The following is a 21908-nucleotide window of genomic DNA, read 5'->3' on the forward strand; positions in this document are numbered from 1 at the left end:
CTACCCATAATGCCTCAGACTCATCACACTCTCCACCCACCAGGTCCTCTTTCTCACTCGCTTTGAGATTATTTCTCACATACAGACAGACCCCTCCACCTTTCCTTTTTACTCTGTCTTTCCGAAAGAGTGCATAGCCAGGAATATTAATAGCCCAGTCATGTGAGGAATGAAGCCAAGTTTCAGCAATACTGATTACATCATAGCTCTCCTGATGCACCAGAGCTTCCAACTCGCCTATTTTGCTTGGCAGACTTCTGGCATTGGCGAACAAACATTTTAATGTATTAATATATTTTGACCGGTCACACACTATCCTCTTGGGTGTTCCAAGATTACAACTAGGACTTGCTACTATATTTACCTTGGGTTTATGTGCTTCGGTTACCCCACCACTAATGCCCCTAATATTACCCTCTGGAATATGCTCCACGCTGACTATCTCTATCTCTGAACCCACCCCCCCCATCACCTAGTTTAAAAAACCCTCTAACTTTTTGGCCATCCTCAATCCCAGCTGATCTGCACCCTCCTCATTTAGGTGCAGTCCATCCCTTCTATAGTACCGGTTGTCGACTGAGAAGTCGTCCCAGTCCTCCAGGAACCCAAACCCCTCCTTACTAAACCAGCTTTTGAGCCACTTGTTTACTTCCCTAATCTCCCTCTTCCTTTCTGGTGTGGCTCGATGTACTGGTAGTATTCCTGAGAATACTACCTTGGAGGTCCTTTTCCTCAACTTAGCTCCCAAGTCCCTAAAATCATTCTTTAAGACACTCCATCTGCCTCTGACTTTGTCATTGGTGCCAACGTGCACCATGACAGCTGGGTCTTCCCCAGCCCCTCCCAGTAATCTGTCCACCAGATCCGTGATGTGACACATAATGGACTACTATGCGATGCATAGTAGTCCATTATGCTTTGCCTTTGCAGGGAATGAAAGAGGAAGTAAACTCATCAGGGTTTACTTCCTCTTTAAATACATTTAAAATAAACCTATGATTTTGTAAGGGGGCAGACTTACTAAATCCGCAGGAGACCAAATAACTATTTTCCCCAATCAGTAATGCAATAGGGAAAGGTTGGGACTTTAACCACTACAGCCCTGGAAAATTTGGCTGCTGAATGACCGGGCCATTTTTTTCGCTTCAGGACTGCGATTTAACTGAATTGCGCGGTCATGCAAAGTTGTACCCAAACAAAATTGATGTCTTTTTTCCCCACAGTGCTTTCTTTTGCTGGTATTTGATCAACTCTGCGTTTTTTATTTATTGCGCTATAAACAAAATAGATCGACAATTTTGAAAAAAAAAAAAAAAAAAACACAACAATATTTTGTACTTTTTGCTATAATAAATATCCCCATTTTTAAATAAGCACGTTTCTCAGTTTAGGCCAATATGCATTCTACATATTTTTGGAAATAAAAATCGCAATAAGTTTATATTGATTGGTTTGTGCAAAAGTTAACAGCGTCTACAAAGTAGGGGATAGATTTATAGCATTTTAATTATTATTTTTTTTTTTTTTACTAGTAATGGTGGCGATCGGCGATTTTTATCATGACTTCAGCATTATGGCAGACACATCGGACAATTCTGACACATTTTTGGGACCATTGGCATTTATACAGCGATCAATGCTATACAAATGTATAGATTACTGGAAAAATGTCACTGGCAGTGAAGGAGTTAAAACTAGGGGGCAATCAAGTGTTTTTTACTGCTACATGTTCTAACTGAAGGAGGGATGAGACTAGCTAGGGGAAGAGATAGATCGGTGTTCATACTTTGTATGAACACACAATTGGTCTCTTCTCCCCTCAGAGACCCGGGATCTCTGTGTTTACACAGATTCCGGTTCTCACCGTGAGACAAGCTATCGGCTCCAGGGGCAAGCAGCGGGAGCACGCCCCTAGGGGCCACAAGAAGCGGCATAACAGGACGGCGATTCATGCAGCCGTGCCATGTTCCTGCAGTGAAACTGCAACCGCTGGTTGGCATGTGGTGAAATAACACCTCCTACACAGACTTGGTATCGCCATCCCTGTTTAATTGAAAAAGAGGAATTTGGACTTTAAATGAGATATATGACTGAGTGGGTATTGGATAAGTATGTCTGGATTACCTAAAATAAATATATATATACACACACATACACGGAATGATGACATAAAAGATTGTAATGTTGAGAGCAAATTTAAACAAAATTTCAATAAAATATTGATAAAATTACAGTTGAAAAATTCATCTCAGATAAAATTTCCCTAAGCTACAACTGGATCATCAATGTACTGATCGTATTTTCTAGATAAGAAAAAATACATGGTAACCAAAACTACATATAGAAACATAGCTGTACGATAAATTTGCCTCAACAGGCTCCCATAGTTTCACTGACTTTGTGCCACTTCTTTAGGAGTAGATGCATGTGTATAGTCGGCTTAAAGAGGAGCTGCACCTTTAAAAAAAAATTAAAAGCCAGCAGCTACAAATATTGCAGCTGCTGACTTAATAAATTGACACTTACCTGTCCCAGGGTCCAGCGATGATGGCAGGTGACGAGCAATCGCTCGTCTCTCCACTGCCCCCACCGCCATCCTCTGTCAGGGAATCGGGAAGAGAAGCATTGCGGCTTCACTGCCCGGTTCCCTACTGCGCATGCACGAGTCGCGCTGCGCGTCTCCACTGGTCCCACTGTGTCCTGGGAACAGATTTTTTAACCAATTTGGTGGCTCTAAAAGCTGTTCAGGTCCAAATAAAAGAAATCAGCCAGAACAATTTTTTTTTTTTTTACTATGAATTATAGCCAAGATAAGATGTTTGTGATGAAATTTATTTTTCTATTCAAAATTAGGCCAGTACACAGTTATACAAAGTAGCTCAAAACTGTGCTGTGGAACGTCCAAGGAGACGTTAGTAAACTTTTCAAAAATTTTAGATTTTGGTACTCACCATAAAAAAAAAATTTAAAAAAAATTAAATGTAGTGCCGGGCTCCTGAAGAGCATGCGCTATGTTTTGTAAATTGTTTTTCCCCCCAAGACCATAGTTGGGTGTTGGGGTTGATTACAGTAAATTATGGTTTTGCCATCATTTTGGATGGACTGTACTATGTTCTGCCTGGTCATAGGTGTAGGTGACACTTTTGCAGGCATTGGAACGCAGTTTGGTTGGATGCATTGGGTACCAATCTCTCTCTCTGAGCCAATTAGCGGGTGCGTTGTCTCGCTGTGTATTCCGGGAGAGGTTACTTAAGGTGCTGAGATCACGTGGTTCTGTTTTCCGGTCCTGAAGTATGTGCTGACTCCTTGGTCCTGGTCCTCCTGACCAGCCCCCAGAGGCTCTCATGGCCATGGGTGTGGATCCATCCATGTCTGAGTCTCGGGGCTGGCTAGCTCAAGGCACAGTAACTGGAAGGAGGGTTCCGAGGTGGTCTGGTGCCATCTCAGGATTGGAGAGGCCAAGCAACCGAAAGCGCAATCAGGGGAGGACATGCACGAGGCTGGTGCTCAGTAAGAGCCTGGAAGCTAAGCTGAAAGGACACCAAGTGAATCCACATTCTTATGCTATCACCAGACCGGCTGCAAGATACTGGTACCGCAAGAGAGTTCCTAATTTCATCCTTCTGTTACAACTAAGTTCTGTGAGAGACTTTCTGATTTGTTCTAAAGTTCTACAACCAAGTCTGTGGCAGAGACTTTGCCAAGCTTAAATGAGCTGTTAAATGTGCTAAATAGAGATTTAGCCGATAGTTGAAATATCCAGTCGTGAATGGCTATTCCCTGGATCACAGAGACATTTTAAGTGTCAGCAGTTCCAAGAGTACCTGAGCTTTACCCATACCCTCTATTCCCGACGGAAAGACTGTTCTGTTCAACGTTCTAGATGACGACGACGAAGACGACGGAGGAGAATTTCTTGGTAGTGCTAAGAGCCAACTGCTGGTGAGCTAACTGCTGGTCTAGAGACAATCTGTCTCACAAAACTCCCAGGTTGAAAGCAAAGTGAAGTATACAGTCTGTGTCCAATTTTAAACCTTGTGTGAAGTCTAGACTGCAAAAAATAGCCAGTACAACAGTTGGCATGGTGTCGGTTACCTTTGTATCATCCAAAGTATCTCACAATGGGGATGCCTCAAAAGTACCTCAGGACTAATACTGGGGCAAGCACCCTGCACTTTAAGTAAAATGTTCTACACATGCCTACAGACAAGACTCACATTGAGACATAAATTGTGAGACTTCCAGCACTGTCGCAACTAAAATTTTTAAGCTACAACTATGTGGAGCACTCTTAAAATGGTACTAAACTTTTTGGCTTGTACCTACAGGTAAGCCTATAATAATGTGAATGCCGCCTAAACTTTCCCCGTTTACGAGATACTGTATTCAGACTGTATGCAGCTGGTAAGATCACCGATGCATGCGCATGCCGTTCCTTCAGAGCTTCGTGCCATGGTCCATCACTCATGGGCTTAAATAAAAACACTGCTACACCCATACTACCACTATTAACACCCATGTGAGCTAAGCCAAACCTCTTGAGCCCTGAGTCGAGAACCACAAGAATAATGAGAGGACTCCTGGAACTACCCAAAGAAACAGAGCTTTGACCTACAGCCTTTACTGAAACAATGTTGTGGTCCCTGCTCTCTGTAGCCCAGTTCATTAACCACATCAATGAAATGGAATAAGCCCACAGGATGCCTGCAAAGCTTTAAACTACTAAACATTTGCGACCATGACCTTATATAAGAGGCGTAAACCTCTGTTGAACTCCGATTTCAAACCTCTAGGCCGATGTCCTTACCCAATCTCCCAGTGGAGATGCAGAAGTTTCATTGATGCATGCAGTTTAGGCCTCTCCCAAAGGTACTAAATATAACCTTTTCTTCCCTGCTAGACAGCAAGTAAAGGATGTCACCAGAATAAAGAGTCAAGTCGCCCCAACAAGAAAGCCAAAGCTTAGAATTCAGTAATTGCCATTTTCTAGGCACCATGGGCAAGGGCTTGTCAAAAAAATAAAATGGGGACATACACCAAAGCAATTTTTTTTATAATATTGTTTGGTGTAGAGCAGCGATATGAATAATGCTTAGAAATAGATTCAAGACATCTCCCAAACATAGAATTTAGCATTTTTTATTCTCTAAAGTGGTGCATCTGTATGATGTATACAACCTACTACAGCAAAGCGGATATCTAGGAATTTAAAAAAATAAATAAATAAATGCTGTATAACTTGCTAGAAAAATTCCTGGACGCTATTCTTTGTAAACATCAATCCTATCCCAGACGAGGGTCTGGGACAGATGTTAATGAGGGATCCCACATAAAAAAAAAAAAAAAACTGCTTGAGGTTCCTCTTAAAAATAAATACCAGAATCAATCCTTGATGAGGTTCTGGTACGGAGGGCAAGTAGGAGCAAACGGGAAAAAAATAAAAATAAAAAAAAGTTCTCATCTGGGTCTATTTACCTTTAGCACACCTTTAGGATTTAAACAAATTAAAGTGGTTTTAAAGGCTGAGGCTTTGTTTTTTCCTTCAGTCTATGCACTAAAGTTTAAAAAAAAAAAAAAAAAAAAAAAAAAAAACCTTCAGTATGTAGCGCCCCCCCCCCCCTTAAATTTACCCAAGCCCAATCACTATCCAGCAAAGTACATAAAAGCAGCTGCTCTCCGAGGTATCTGCATCATTGACTGAGAGGCAGCAGCGGGAGCCACTAGCTCACATTGCTGTCACAGTGAGGCGTGGCCTCAGAAGAGAGCAGGTAAATATAACATTTAAAAAAATAAAAATAAAAACACCACTGTAAGGGTTATATTGCAGACTATCTTCAGGGAGATTGGACACTAGCAAAGAAATTTGTTAGGGCCACAATAATGCATGCTTATAACTCCATCTACTTAGACTCCATGTTTATTGGTGTCCACAAGACAGAGGGGATGGTTGTGTCCTGTACTGCAAACCAAGATAAAGGATTTATAGCTATAATATCTCTCAAAAGTGAGTACACCCCTCACATTTTTGTAAATTATACCTTTTCATATGACAACACTGAAGAAATTACACTTTGCTACAATGTAAAGTAGTGAGTGTACAGCTTGTTTAACAGTGTAAATTTGCTAACACGGAGCGCCATTAAGGTCTAAACCACTGGCAACAAGAGCGAGTACACCCCTAAGTGAAAATGTCCAAATTGGGCCCTAAGTGTCAATATTTTGGTGTGGCCACCATTATTTTCCAGCACTGCCTTAACCCTCTTGGGCAAGGAGTTCACCAGAGCTTCCTAGGCTGTCACTGAAGTCGTCTATCACACCTCCACGACGACATCATGGAGCTGGTGGATGTTAGAGACTGGGGTTCTGGGCGGGGGATCAGGCTCTGCTTCAGTATGTCACAGTACATGTTGGCATTCATAGTTCCCTCAATGAGCTGTAGCTCCCCAGTGCCGGCAGCACTCATGCAGCCCCAGACCAGGACAATCCCATCAAGATGCTTGACTATACACAAGACACTTGTCTTTGTCCTCACTTGATACCATCTGAACCAAATAAGTTCATCTTGGTGTCAGACCACAGGACATGGTTCCAGTAATTCATGTCCTTAGTCTGCTTGTCTTCAGCAAACTGCAGGATTTCTTGTGCATCATCTTTAGAAGATGCTTCCTTCTGGGAGGACAGCAATTCAGACCAATTTGATGCAGTGTTTGGCATATGGTCTGAGCACTGACAGACTGACCCAGCACCCCTTCAATCTCTGCAGCAATGCTGGCAGCACTCATACGTCTATTTCCCAAAGACAACCTTTGGATATGACGCTGATCAAGTGCACTCAACCTCTTTGGAGAACCATGGCAAGGACTGCTCTGAGTGGAACCTGTCTTGCTAAACCGCTGTATGGTGTTGGCCACCGTGCTGTAGTTCAGTTTTAGGGTCTTAGCAATCTTCTTATAGCCTAGGCCATCTTTATGTAGAGCAACAATTCTTTTTTTCAGATCCTCAGAGTGACCAATTTGAGAACAATATCAAATTATTTTTTTTTAACAAATTCTGTTTAATTTTATGCAAAACATACAAAACATTGGACGCGCCTATGACACATCCACAGGCCAACGGCCAATACTAACTAACATCAACAACTAATCCAATCGAACCCCTCCCCCCCCTCCCCCCCCCCCCAACCCAGAGTCACAGCCCGACCGGTACCCTTGTACCTTCCCTTATACACTCAGTGTCTGAATCCTATGATAAGTTAATAAATTAACAGAGTACCAGTCAGGACATTCCCACATACATGCCTAAATCATCAACAGTTCACATTAGCAAATACCTCCTTACGTTTTATTTTTGCCCCTAGCCCGACCACCTCCTTACTATATATTATCATCCTACAGTTGTGTTGGAATTAAGCCAGGAGTGCCAGACCTTATCGAATTTCTTCATACACCCTCTGGCCTCATAGGTGCGTTTGTAATAAGGCAACATCGTGTTCACCGGGTTTTTCCAAAAGGAAACAGTCGGGGCCCTTGTTTTCTTCCAATGCAAAAGAATGGACTTTCTACCGTAAAACAACAGGATGCTCAGCATTGTTCGCATGGCCCGTGAAGGCACCACCTCATCAATCAGGCCAAACAGGCATACTCTAATAGTCTTAGGAATAGGTACTTGAATCAGTTCAAAGATGCACAAAGTTATGTCTTCCCAAAAATCCTGTACAAGTGCACAGTCCCAAAAAATATGGTTAGCATCCGCCGGGGAATGAGAGCACCTCCAGCATTCCGAGGAGACGCTAGGAAAAATCTTACAAAACCGGGCCGGAGTATAATAGCTTCTGTGCAAAAATTTGAACTGGATCAATCTGTCCCTAGCGGACACCAGATGTTGGAACGGCTGGACCCACAGATCATCCCAGTCCTCCACTTGGGCATCCGGGACCTCAGTTGCCCACCTCTCTCTACATTTTGCTATAGCCTGAGGTGTGATTTGGAACATTTCCCTGTAGGTCACTGAAAGGGGTTTGACCAGGTCCTCCCCCAACAACAACCTCTCCAAGGCTGACGGCATAGCCTCCACCCTCATCTCCCGAAACTGTGATTGAAAGGCATGTCTAATTTGTAGAAATCGGAACAAGTAACTATTTGGCAGGCCGTGTCTAGTTTGCAATTGGGGAAAGGTCTGCAGCTCCCCGTCTCTGGTGATATCCCCCACGGTCTTGATACCTGCCACCACCCACAACATGGGATCCGGGAGGTTATAAAAATGTGGCAAGGTCGGGTTCATCCACAAGGGAGTGGAAGGGGACACCCCTCTAAAACTGGGACACGTTAATTTTAACCGCTACACCCAATGCTCTGATAGTAGCCTTCATGGACAGTGTCAATGGTAGCTCCGATTTGGTACCCCTAAACAGGGCGAAGCGCAAACTGTCATACGCCATCCCCATCATCGACCGTCAACCATCGGCGTGCAAACACCAGCTGCCCGGCGAGATAATACTTGTGCCAATCGGGTAGAGCCAGGCCTCCCCTTTCCCTGGGTTCCTGCAGAACTTTAATTCCCACTCTGGGTGTCCCAGGGGCCCAAAGAAACGATGAGATTATACTGTCTAGTTTGCGGAAATAGGACTTCGGAACCAGAACCGGTGCGTGCCGAAGAAAATATAACACCACTGGGAGAAATTTCATCTTCAGCAAACTAATCCTTCCCATTAAAGACAGCGGGAGTTTAATCCACGTCTGCGTTTTCTTCTTAAGGAGCTGTATCAGGGGTAGTAAATTCAGGGCCATATAGTCTTCCACCCTCGCTGTAACCTGCACTCCCAAGTATTTGAGGGACTCAACCCACTGCAATGCCATCCCGGGGTCCGCCCTATCCCTTGCCGCCGCATCAATGGGTAAAATTGAGGACTTCCCCCAGTTTACCCTTAGCCCAGAAAACTGAGCAAAATGATCTATAATCCCCAAGGCCACTGTCAAAGATTCCCCAGGGTCATTTAGGAATAATAACATTTCATCCGCATACAATGCAAGAGTCTCATCAATCGTCCCCACTCTAATATGACCAATGTTGCTCGAGGACCGCAATGCGACAGCAAGCGGCTCCAGAGCCAAGGAAAACAGAAAGGGCGAGAGAGGACAACCCTGTCTCGTCCCCCTGCCCACTGCAAAGAAGTCAGATGTGGCAGAACCCAGTTTAATCGCCGCTCTCGGCTGAGTATATAACATCGCTATCCATCTTCGAAACTGTGGACCGAACCCCATGACCAACACTGTGTTCATGTACATCCAGTCCACAGAGTCGAAGGCCTTTTCAAAGTCTATGGAGACCACCACTCTGGATGCGTGTGCATTCTGTTTAATCTGTAAATGGGTAAAAAGTCGTCTTAAATTCGTGTCTGTGGACTTACCCGGCATAAAGCCAGTTTGGTCAATATTAACTATCGAGGGAAGCACCGTAGCTAAACGTCTGGCCAGTATTTTGGTGAGAGTCCATATTAAGCAGGGCAATCGGTCTGTAAGACGCACATTCCAAAGGGTCCTTTCCCGGCTTCAATAAGAGGACCATGTACGCCTCCATCATAGAATTCGGGAGGGAACCTTGCTCAAGACTGTGTCTCAAAAGTGCAGGAAGTCGGGGGGCCACCAGGTCCACATTAGCTTTGTAAAAGTCTGCTGGGAACCCGTCCGGGCCAGGGGCCTTACCCTGGGGGAATGCAAAAATCGCTGTCTGTACCTCCGCAAGCGTTATTTTGGCTTCTAAAAGGTCCCGGTCCACATCGGAAAGCCTAGGAATAGGTAGGTCACCCAAGAATGAACTCAATGCTGACTGGTCATAGGGAGGAATGGGGGAGTATAGTGCGGAATAAAATTGAACAAACTCCTGCATGATAGCCCCCGGTTCGCTAATCAGTCCCCCACCCTTCTCCCTATTTAACTGTTTAACTGTGTCCGCACGGGATTGATTCGTGAAATGCAGCGAGAGCGTGCGCCTCGCCTCCAACAGGGCCTCGTATGTTACACCTGACGGAGAGTCCGCGTGCGCCCTGGCTTCCTGATTTACATGTTGCAGGAAGTCGTCAACCTCTTTCCAATCAGCCACCCTGGCCATTTTTATAGCCGAAATAAAGTGCCCCCGCGTCACCACTTTAAACGCATCCCATACCACACTTGGGTCAGCCGACTCAGCGTTTATAGACCAGTATGTTTGCATCTCCCCTGATACCTGATCCTGGACCAAGTCATTGTGAATTCAGCCTGGGGAGAGCCTCCAACCCCCCCTCCTCCCCCCTGATGGAAATGTCAAGGTAACTTCAAGTGGATTATGGTCTGTCAGTCCCCCCGCTTGATAAGTCACCCCAGTCACATATTGCAGCAGTAACTTGTTCCCAAACGCTAAATCAATTCTCGCCGCCGACTTGTGAGTCGTCGATACATGCGAATACCCTTTCTCCAGCGGATGTTTCCATCTCCACAGTTCCACCAGTTCTGTCACCGAGCACCAACCGAGCAGATCAGCCGATACCCCCCTGTGCGGGTTGGTGGTATCCAAGGCCGCATCAAGAACGGCATTGAAATCCCCCAACCATAGCACAGGAAGGTGAGCATACGGTGCGAGCTTGGCCAAGAGATCATACAACACCCTGACCTGAAAAGGTGGCGGGACATACACATTAATCAATACCATTCGTTTGTAAAAGACATCCAGAACTACAGCCACAAATCTGCCTCCTGGGTCAGAGATAACTTGATGAATTTTATAAGAAACATTTCTAGAAATCAAGATCGAAACGCCTCTGGCGAAGGTGGAGTACGTTGAGTGTATTGCTCTCTGTATCCAAGGTTTGCGCAGAGCTGAGACCCTGCTACCATCAAGATGGGTCTCCTGTAGAAGGATGATGTGTGGCTTGGACATTTTAAGCAGTTTAAACACAGCAGCCCTCTTTACCTGATGACCCAACCCCCGGACATTCCATGAAACAATTTTTACATCCGCCATTAAGCATGCTGACCATACATATATCGAGGCATCTGTCTAAAGGCAGGATAAGTGCATTCCAGACATAAAATACACAAAGTTTGCATTGATACCTTATAGGAAATTTCCCCAGTCGAGCTGTGACTCCCTGAAACCCCCCCCCCTGCCTGTATACCAGTAACAACCCCAACCAGTCCGGTATTTAGCTTTGACCCCGAACCCCACAAACACCACAAAGAGAACAGTTGTGGTCATGGCACTGCCATGCCGCAGTGATCGGTAGTCCTGCAGCACTAAAGTCAGTCCTCTTCCACTCCACATTGACGCTCCAACTCACATAAGAGCCATGTAGCAGGGTATAATGAGCCTCCGCCCCAGCACGCAAACAGGTGCCACCCTTCTAAGAGGACCCGTTGTCAGGTTCATGGTACACGAGCTACCCCCTCCCCCTTCTCATACCCAAAGGCAGGTGGGCCCACACCCCCCAGAATTTCCCCAAGGCAAAATAAGGAAGACGAGCGAGGCCAGTCCAGTCTTCAAAACAGCGAAGAAAAACAGATGCAACTGTGAGTATAGAATCCCCAGGAGCAGACCTCAACATTATTTCCCCCCACAGGTTCAAGAACCACAAAAGGAGCAGGCCAAGTGGTCTGAGACTTATTGCCAAAATAAAAAGGGGGAAAAGAAAAGGGGAAAAACAAGTTATAGTTTATTCGTGTTAGCTGTGGGCACCGCAATAAAACACCGCCGTGCACTCTGGAGGGATAGCACTACCAGGACATAACAGCTCCGAGGGAAAACCTCACCAGCCGAAGAAAAAACGCACTCACAATTCCTTGTCCATCCAGTCACTGGCCTCCACAGGATGTTCGAAGAACTTAACAGCCCCCTTGTATTGTACCCGGAGCTTGCTGGGATAGAGCATACTGTACTTTATCTCTTTGTCACGCAGTCGACGTCGCACCTCAGTAAAAGATCACCTCTTCTGTTGCGTGGCTGCAGAGAAATCCGGAAAGAGCATTATCTTGTCATTACCATGGCGCAGCTCCGGGACCTTCCTGGCTCGGGTCAGGATCAGATCCCGGTCACGGAAATTCAAAAACCAGACCAGGAACGGCCGAGGGAAAGCTCCTGGGGGTCGGTGACCCGTCGGGACCCTGTGCGCCCGTTCCACCACATATGTAGGCGGCACCTCAGCAATAGACAGCAGTTGTTTAAAGAATTGTTCAGCAAAATGCGCAGGCTGGTCACCTTCAGCGCCTTCCGGCAGCCCCACCACTCGGAGATTACGCCTCTGACGATCTTCTGCGTCAATAGCCTTATGTTGCAGCGCTTTGACCTGCTCCCTGAGCTCCGCTAGCTGAGCCCCATAACTGTGGGAGGTGTCCTTCACATCTGACACCCTTGTTTCCACCGTGGTTAGGCGGCCCCTTATCTTGTCCAGGTCATGTCTGATCAAATTGCATTCTGAGGAGAGGTGGTCTATACGGCCCACAAGTTCAGCTTTACTTACGCTGATGGCTTCCAATATTGGCCTGGTAATGGCATCAGTATCCACCGCTGAGGCCGTAACTGACAAGGGCTCAGCTCCTTCCTTCTCCCTCGGCTGCGCCATCCCCCCTCCTGTATGCTCTGCACGCTGCGAGGTTGACGGGGAAGACAAGATGGCGGGGCTTAGCTCCGTGCCTCCCGCGGAATGTAAATGGCGCTGGTCCTTGCGCGCTCTAGCTCCCTTTCGGGCGGCGGAAGATGGCATCCCCAGCTGCAGCTCACCTTCCCCCAGCGGATGCCGGTGTTCGGTAGCGGATGGCGGCTCAGAATCGGTCGGATAATGATCCGGAGGTGTCGAGACACGCTGCTGCCTCGATCACATCCGGCCGGAAATCAACGATATCAAATTTAACACACCTGTTCCCTATTCACGCCAGAGACTTTGTAACACTGAGTCACATGACACCGGGGAGGGAAAATGGCTAAGTGGGCCCAATTTGGACGTTCACTTAGGGGTGTACCAACTTTTGTTGCCATTGTTTTAGACATTAATGGCTGTGTGTTGAGTTATTTTGAGTGGACAGCAAACACTTATACAAGCTGTACACTCACTTTATATTGTAGCAAAGTGTCATTACTTAAGTGTTGTCACATAAGGGAAAATAAAATATTTACAAAAATGTGAGGGCTGTACTCACTTCTGTGAGATACTGTACATCGAAATCCTAATCATACAGTGCAGGGCATGGTCAAAGACCATGTGATTTATCCAAGAAACAAACTGAGGGGTGGGCAACAAAGCAAACGCCCACATGCCTACAAAAAAATGTTCAGATAACAGCTTGATGCACCTTCTGGACAAAGCGTGTGTGAGTTAAGGCCTGAACTAGGTGGTACCCTTGAACATCTGAGAAACAGGTGCTATATGCTGGAAAAATATAACAGATATGGTGGAATGACCTATAAGCAAGAAGCCTGATCTACCTAGCAATAGTGGAACAGAATGCAGCATGTCCTACAAAAGCCTGTAAGGAGCACAAAAAGTAACTAAGCAGATACCACTATTTATCAGAAGACTAAGTAGACTCCAATAGCCCCGACTACATGTAAGCAGTGCAGGAAAAATTTCCTTGGCATGTTTTTGAGCAGATCTAATGTGTGAAAAGTGACACATACTTGGCGCTACCCAAAACTTTAATGTAAAAAAAATTATAACTGGTGAAGTCTGCAAAATCTGAAAACTTCAACTGTTTGACACTGTCATGCAACAAAACCTTTAATTACTGCAATTGCAGATTTTCTATCTCAATTTCATGAAATGAATGCCATGCCTAATGGCCTTCTCCTTACAGATTCCTTGAAATGGCTCATTAAGCAAGTGTTCTGCAGGGACAAACCTTCCCCTTAACTCTCATTTTCAAAAATATTAGTGTCAATATATTTTTCAGATGTAACATTGTGAACTGGCTATGTGCCTTAAACTGCAGTGGAAAGGAAAATCTGTCTTATTGCTATGCTCTGATTGTCTCTGTGGAACACTACACAAATGTCCTATTTAATCCCCTCCTTAATTTGATACGCCATTATGAAATAGCAATAAAATTCTTTTATAAAAAAAAAAAAAAAAAAAAAAAAAAAAACACACCACCAGTGTTTCAAAAACCTCTTTCTAAATCAGGATTCTAAAGGGGGTTGGAAGTAGACTTCGAGGAAAGAACTCAGGTAAAAAAAAAACTACGGTTAGACTGACCGGTAACAGTGTTTCTAGCAACCTTCCAGGACAACACGAGATAGGCTTCTCCCTACTGGAAATCATTTAAATCACAGCTGTTTAACCACTTGCTTGCTGGTCACTTAAACCTCCCTCCTACCCAGACCAATTTTCAGCGCTGATGCACTTTGAACAACAATTGCGCGGTCATACAACACTGTGCCCAAATGAAAATGTTATTTCCCCCCCAAATAGAGCTTTCTTTTGGTGGTATTTGATCACCTGTGCAATTTAAAAAAAAAAAAAAGCATTTTGTTATACAATTTTAAAAACGGGTAATTTTTGTCCGTCATTGACGTACGCTGATGAGGCTGCAGTGATGGGCGGCACTTTCATGTTCCAATTATGAGGCATAATTGCCTCTTCCATTTCGGGACCGATGTCCCTTTAAGTTGAGCCAGTGATCTGCTTTTTTTTCTCCTTCACTGTCAGAGTGAGGAGGGAAAAAAAAAAAAAAAACGATCACCGTGCTTGTGTTTACATCATGTGATCAGATGTGGCTGACAGCTGATCACATGGTAAGGGGCTGGTACCGGCTCCTTACTCAGATCAGTGATCACCCGAGTCTCAGCGACTCTGATCACAGCGCGCTCCGTGCGCTCCCTGCAGGACGCACAGGGAGCGTGCAGACATCCCACGGCCTCCCAGGAATTTACAACCCCGCTGTGGTCGTCATTCGGCTATAGCACGTATGTCAGATGGTTAAAAGGCCCCACTTTACCTCTTGTCCCTCAATTCTTGTAAAGTAGTTCTCCCAACCAATTCACAAATGTTATTCAAACACTTAGGCACTTGCCACCCAATTTATACATTCTCCTTCACAGGACAGGAAGTAGGCCTGCCATCCTGGAAGGTTTGTAGAAACACTGTACGAGCTGTACGATGTAGAGAAGACAGGGGATATATTGGATCCAAACGGAGATAAAATAAAAAAAATACCTGAAGAGGGTAGAGCTACTCAAAATCACCCGAAAGGGAAAGAGATATTAGAAGGACCTATCACAGAAGGGGAGATTAGAGAAGCATTGAGAGACACCCCCCCGGGCAAAAACCCGGGTGGATTTACGACCCTTTATTATAGAAAGTTTAATGAGATCTTAATTCCGAGGATGTGCAAGTACATGAACGGACTAGGAAAAGGACTACGAGATGACTAAAGAAGCATCAGAAGCCATAATAATAACAGGTATCCCGAAGGAAGGAAAAGATAAATCGTTATGCTCAAACTACAGACCAATATCCCTCTTAAATGTGGATACCAAACTTTATGCCAAAGTTTTGGCAGCGAGATTGAGGGACCTTCTGAACACATTGGTCCACCCAGACCAGGTGGGCTTCATAACCAGGAGAGAGGGGTGCGATAATGGCATGAGAACGCTGCTGATCTTACAAAAAATAAAGCAGAGAGTGGATCCCCAGGTCTACTCCTGTCGGTGGACGCAGAGAAAGCATTCGACAGGGTAGACTGGGGATTCATGTTTCAGACCCTAGACAAACTGGGGATTGGACCTACCATGAGACAACGCATCAACTCTATACCATCAGCCAACAGCCAGAGTAAAAATAAACGGGGAAGTCTCCCCACCATTTGAGCTCAGAAACGGAAAGAGACAGGGATGTCCCCTGTCCCCCCTTTTGTTTATCCTCTCATTGGAGCCATTACTTTCCTCAATTAGAAGAGACCCAAGCATTAGAGGAATTGAGATAGGTAATGAGGAGCACAAACTCGCGGCGTTCGCAGACGACATGCTTTTTTACATCAGTGACCCCTGGAATACTATGCCCAATTTGTTGAAAAGTCTGGAAAAATATGGGGAAATCTCAAACTTCTAAATAAACTTAGCAAAATCTGAAATATTAAGCATTAACTTGAAAAAAGAGGAAAGGAGATAACTGCAGCAGAAATATGGGTTCCCGTGGAGGAAGGAGTTAAAATATCTAGGAATTAAGCTAGCAAATTCCATAAATAAGATTTATAAAATAAACTATATCCCCTTATTAAACGAGATAAAAAAAAGATAGTAAAGAGAAGATAAATAGGCCCCTCTCGTGGATAGGGCGTGTAAACACGTTCAAAATGACGATCCTACCCAAGATCAAGTACAAGTTTCAAATGCTCCCCATCCCCTTACTGCAAGTATTCTTTAATGAAATAAAGTCTTTGATGATGAACTTTATATGGAAAAACAGGAAACCTAGAGTCGCCTACTCTGTATTAAAGCAATCCCTGACATACAAAAATATTAAAATGCCGTGGTATTGTCCCGGATTCCGGAACGGGTTAAAGAAAAAGCAAAAAGGTGGGTTAGTATAGAAAAAGCCCTTAGTAAGGTCAGGTTGAACACTAGAATATGGAATCCCCCCAAAGTGAGAGGACTAGACAACTATACTCATAATGACATGGAACATTTAATATATGAGATAAAGTATATAAAAAATTAATTGGGAAATATAATTCACCATTGATAGGACTATTTGAAAATGACTATTTACCACCTGGGAAAAAAATCGATAGGGGGAGGGTGGTTAAAAGAGAAGGCACAATTGAGGGATGTGATGAGAGGGGGCCAAGTATTAACACTAGATGAAATAAAATAAAAAAAAGGGAATTTAGGAAAATTAATGAATGGCGGTATTTACAGTTATGTCACTTTGTAAAAAAATTCTCAGCCTATGAGAACAAACTAGGAACTAAAGCCCTTGGAAAGACTATGTATGTTAGAAAACACCAAGAACATATCAAAAATGTATAATTTACTTTTAAAGATGGATGAACTGGAGATTCCGCCATTCATGAATAAATGGGAGAGAGACTTAAAGCGGAGGTCCACCCTAAAGTGGACCTTCCACTCATTGGAACCCTCCCCCCCTCCGGCGCCACAATTTGCACCTTTCAGGGGGGAGGGGGGTGCAGGTACCTGTACAGTACAGGTATCTGCACCCACTTCCGGCGTAGATTCTGCAGAAGGTACGCCCCTTTCCGCAAAATCTACGCCCCTTTCCGAAGGTCCCCCGATGCCTGCTGGGAAACACACGGATCCCAGAGACAGCGGGGACCATCTTTATTGCGCAGCGCGACTCGCGCATGCGCAGTAGGGAACCGGGAAATGAAGCCGCAAGGCTCCACCTCCTGATTCCCATACCCAAGATGGCGGCGGCAGCACCCGAGAGACGATCGAGAGATCGGCTTCGGGTGACGACATCGCGGGCGCGCTGGGCGGGTAAGTGTCATTATTTTAAAAGTCAGCAGCTGCAGTATTTGTAGCTGCTGGCTTTAAAAAAAAAAAAAAAAAAAAAAAACGGCGGACTCCCGCTTTAAGCACACATATGGAAAGTGATATTAAAAAGAAAATATTGATACTAACCCACAGCTCGGCAGTTGATAGTCGCACTGCAGAGATGAACTATGAGTTTATCGAGATGGTATGCCACCCCGGACAAAACAAGTAAATTTCAAGGGGAAGCCTCAGCAGTTTGTTGGAGAGGGTGTGACGCAGTAGGTAGTATGGGTCATCTACGGTGGGGCTGCCCTTATAAAGAATACTGGGAAAAAATCTCCAGATATATTAGAAAAATCACTAAAAAGAAGAGAGAGTGATCCATGGGTCATTTTGCTGCATGGTACAAAGGAGGACATTGAACAATACAAAGACTCTTTGGCGCCTCACCTTTTGAATGCAGCAAAGAGACCCATACCCAAAAAAATTGAGAGTGGCGGAGAGTCCAACCAAATGGGAATGGGTAGACGCAGTTGAGGAAACATATAGAACGGAATGCATGAAGCACCATTTGGAAGAAAGAAATGAAGGGATAAGGAGGAAAGTGGGAGTGTTGGAGGAATTTCAAAAGATCTTGGTATTATGCCGAAATTAGAAGGTCACAGGAAATGGATAAACAAAGGACCAATATCATAAGACAAAAGAGCTAGATGGCCGCTCAGAGGCGAGGGGAGGGAATAATGGGAGGGGGTGGGGGGAGGGAATAATGGGAGGGGGTAGGGGGAGGGAAGGGGGGAAATTATAAAAAAAAAAAAAAAATTAACCACTTAAGGACCGCCGCATGCCAAGGTACGTCATCAGAATGGCATGTACAGGCACAAGCACGTACATGTACGTGCTTGCCTTCCAGCAGGTGGTGGATCCCGCTGGATGCGGCGGTCAGTTTCGCTGCAGGAGCGATTCGGGATGAGGGGATGGCCGTTGGTTTCTGCCCATCCCCTCTCGATCGCTCCTGGCGAATGAGAAGCTTCCCTCGCTGTGTATAGTAAACACAGGCAGGGAGGAAGTGATGTCATTCTCCTTGGGGCGGTCTTTTTGACCGGACTGCGAGGAGAAGAGAGAAATTAAGTGTGCACCAACACTACACTGAAATGTAGGCACACAAACCCCCCCCCCCCCCCCCATCACCCCTCCGATCCCCCCTCCCAGTCACAGTGTCACTGATTGCAGTGATCATTTATTTTCTGATCACTGCATTCAGTGTCAGTTGTAAAAGTAAAAACTGTCAGGGCAGTTAGTGTTAGGTCCAGGGTAGCCCCCTACCACCCCCCAATTGCCCCTAGTTAACCCTTTCACCCCCTTTTGCCAGTGTCACTAAGCGATAATTCTTCTGATCGCTGCATTAGTGTCACTAGTGCAGCTAGGTAGCTAGTTTTTTTTTTTTAGGTTCACCGCCAGGTTTTTATAGCGCTAGGTACCCCCATATACTACCCAATAATGCTTTTAACTCCCCTATTGCCCCTAGTTAACCCTTTCACCAGCGATCACCGTATAAGTACCACTGGTGACGCTGGTTAGTCAGTTATTTAGGTTCCCCGTCAGGTTTTTATATACCGTTTCCCCTAAAATAAGACCTAGTGTGATTGTCGGTGATAGCTGCAATAAAAGCCTTACCCCCCAAATAAGCCCTAGTTAAAGTCCTTGTAGGTCTTCTTTTCAGGGTAGGGCTTATATTGCAGCCAACACCGACAATCAGGCTAGGTCTTATTTTAGGGGAAACAGGGTAGCGCCAGGGACCCCCATTCACTACCTAATAAAGATTTTAACCCCCTGATTGCCCCTAGTTAACCCTTTCACCAGTGATCACCGTATAAGTGTTACGGGTGACTCTGGTTAGTTTGCTTTTTATAGCATCAGGGCACCCACCATTACCCAATAAAGGTTTAATCCCCTGATCACCCGGCGGGTGATATCGATTAGGTTTTAGGGTCAGGGTCTGCGTTGCCCCAGGCAGTGCTAGGTTAGTGCCAGTACCGCTAACACCCACGCGCAAAGCATACGCCTCCCGTAGTGGTATAGAATCTGAACAGATATCTGATCAGATCTATACTAGCGTCCCCAGAAGTTTAGGGTACCAAAAAAACGCATTGTTAGCGGGATCAGCCCAGATACCTGCTGGCACCTGCGTTTTGCCCCTCCGCCCAGCCTACCCAAGTGCAGTATCGATCGATCACTGTCACTTACAAAACACTAAACACATAACTGCAGCGTTTGCAGAGTCAGGCCTGATCCCTGCGATCGCTAACAGTTTTTTTTTTTTGTTAACTTGACATTAAGAGAGAATTCCCATTTCTATGGCAAAAAGAAATTAAATATTTAGGGATTAAACTGACTGCATCAATAGAAAAAATATATCAAATAAACTATATCCCCCTTCTAGAAGAATTGAGAGAAGAAATAAGGAGAATGAGAACAAAGCCCCTGTCATGGTTAGGAAGAATTAATGCCTTAAAAATGATTATTCAACCTAAAATCCTTTATAAATTTGAGCTATTACCAATATATATCCCCCCTCTATTTTAAAATGATAAATTCTTTAATTTCTAAATTTATCTGGAACAACAAGAAACCTAGAACCCCACTGAAGACTTTGCAAAATGGAAAAGATGAGGGGGGTCTGATTGTCCCAGACTTTAGAAAATATTACGAAGCAGCAGTGTTAACACGGGTGGTGGAACGGGCAAAATTAGAAAGTAAAAAAAGATGGGGAAAAATAGAACAGTTTATCAGGCACAAATCTAGGTAGAGAAATCTTGACTCCTTTAAAATATAGATCACTAGGGAAGACAACACCTTTGGTCACAAAAAATGTGTTTAGAGTATGGGAGGGAATACACAAACTTAACAAGTGGAAATATAATTCCCCTTGTATTTATTTAAAAGAATGATTTTTTTGCACCTGGTAAAAGTACAATAGGAGGGAAATGGATAAAACAAGATAATATGCAATTACGACACATAATTAAAGAGGGGAAATTGAAAACACTAGCAATATTACAGAAAGAAAATGATTGGATGGATTTGAATGAGTGGCGATACCTGCAGCTTACACATTTCGTCTCAAGACTACCACAACCGCTTAGAGATGGAGAAAATTTGACTGCCTTGGAGCGGATATGTGAGGGGAAAACCCCAAGGGCAGGTATTGCCCAGTTTTATAAGGTCTTGAGACGGGAATGTCTCAACCCTTTTTTTGGTCCGCAACAGAATCGGATCGCATGGGGGTTCACACCATGCGATCCGATTCCTGTGCGAGTCGGCAGATCGCACTGCGATATGCGGATGGATCTGGGGGTGTCATTAACATATCATTGACACTCCCAGCCGTCCGCATAAGGCAGTGTGAACTGCCGGCGGGAGTAATGCGATGCGGGAAAACGCCGCGGATTTGCGGCGTTCCCGCATCGCAGCGGTGTGAACCCGGCCTGAAGGGGAATCTTTTCCAGGTTTTAGGACTGACAAAACGCCTTTCAGGAAATACACATTCTTGAAGTACTACATCATTCAAAGAATGGTGTAGGGGAAAGCTCTATTTAAAATACATTTTATTTGGGTTGGATTGCGCACAAGTTATAGAGTCTACAAACTATGGGATAGTTTTATTTTTTAACAAAAATGTTGGGGGTTATCAAATTCTAGTGGGACTGCGATACTGCAGCAGACTTTTTGACACCAACCACGCACATAAGCGTGAAAGAATATTGTGAAATATTTAAGACACTCGGGTGTTTATCATTTAGACACCATGGACTTTCATTATTTAGACTGGACTTTGTTGTTAATACATTTTTATATTACTAAAATATGCATTATTAAATTTTTAGAGGCGATAAATTGAGACTTAATGATATACGAGTGTTGTGCTACACTATTTTACTATTAACCACTTTCAGACCGGACCATTTTGCTGGCTTAAGACCAGACCACTTTTTGCGATTCCGCACTGCGTCGCTTTAACTGACAACTGCGCGGTTGTGCGACGTGGCTCCCAAACAAATTTGATGTCCTTTTTTTCCCCACAAATAGAGCTTTCTTTTGGTGGTATTTGATCGCCTCTGCAGTTTTTATTTTTTTGCGCTATAAACAAAAATAGAGCAACAATTTTGAAGAAAAAAAAAATTTTTTTTTAACTTTTTGTTATAATAAATATCCCCCAAAAATATATAAAAAATTTTTTTTTTTTTTGAAAACTGATCTCTGCTCCAATCACATGGAGCAGAGATCAGCGTCACTTGTTGCTAGGCAGAACGGGGAGATGCCGTTTATAAACGGCATCTCCTCGTTCAGCCGCCCCGTGAGACTATCGTGGGTATGCCCGCGCAGTCGAGTCCACGGGACCCGTGGTCGGACCACGGGGGTCCTGACCGGCACAATGGCACGGGACAATTTTAAAG

At 44.6% G+C, this 21908-nt stretch overlaps 1 protein-coding gene across 2 annotated transcripts in view; it reads right to left on the reverse strand.

The window, feature by feature from the left end:
* USP7 (ubiquitin specific peptidase 7) overlaps positions 1-21908 on the reverse strand; it is a gene marked incomplete in the record, with an annotated part of 508930 nt that overhangs the window by 245558 nt on the left and 241464 nt on the right.

The sequence above is a fragment of the Lithobates pipiens genome, unplaced genomic scaffold, assembly GCF_037356315.1.
Source record: "Lithobates pipiens isolate NorthernLeopardFrog02 unplaced genomic scaffold, aLitPip1_a1.2 Scaffold_22, whole genome shotgun sequence".
Classification (NCBI taxonomy): Eukaryota; Metazoa; Chordata; class Amphibia; order Anura; family Ranidae; genus Lithobates; species Lithobates pipiens.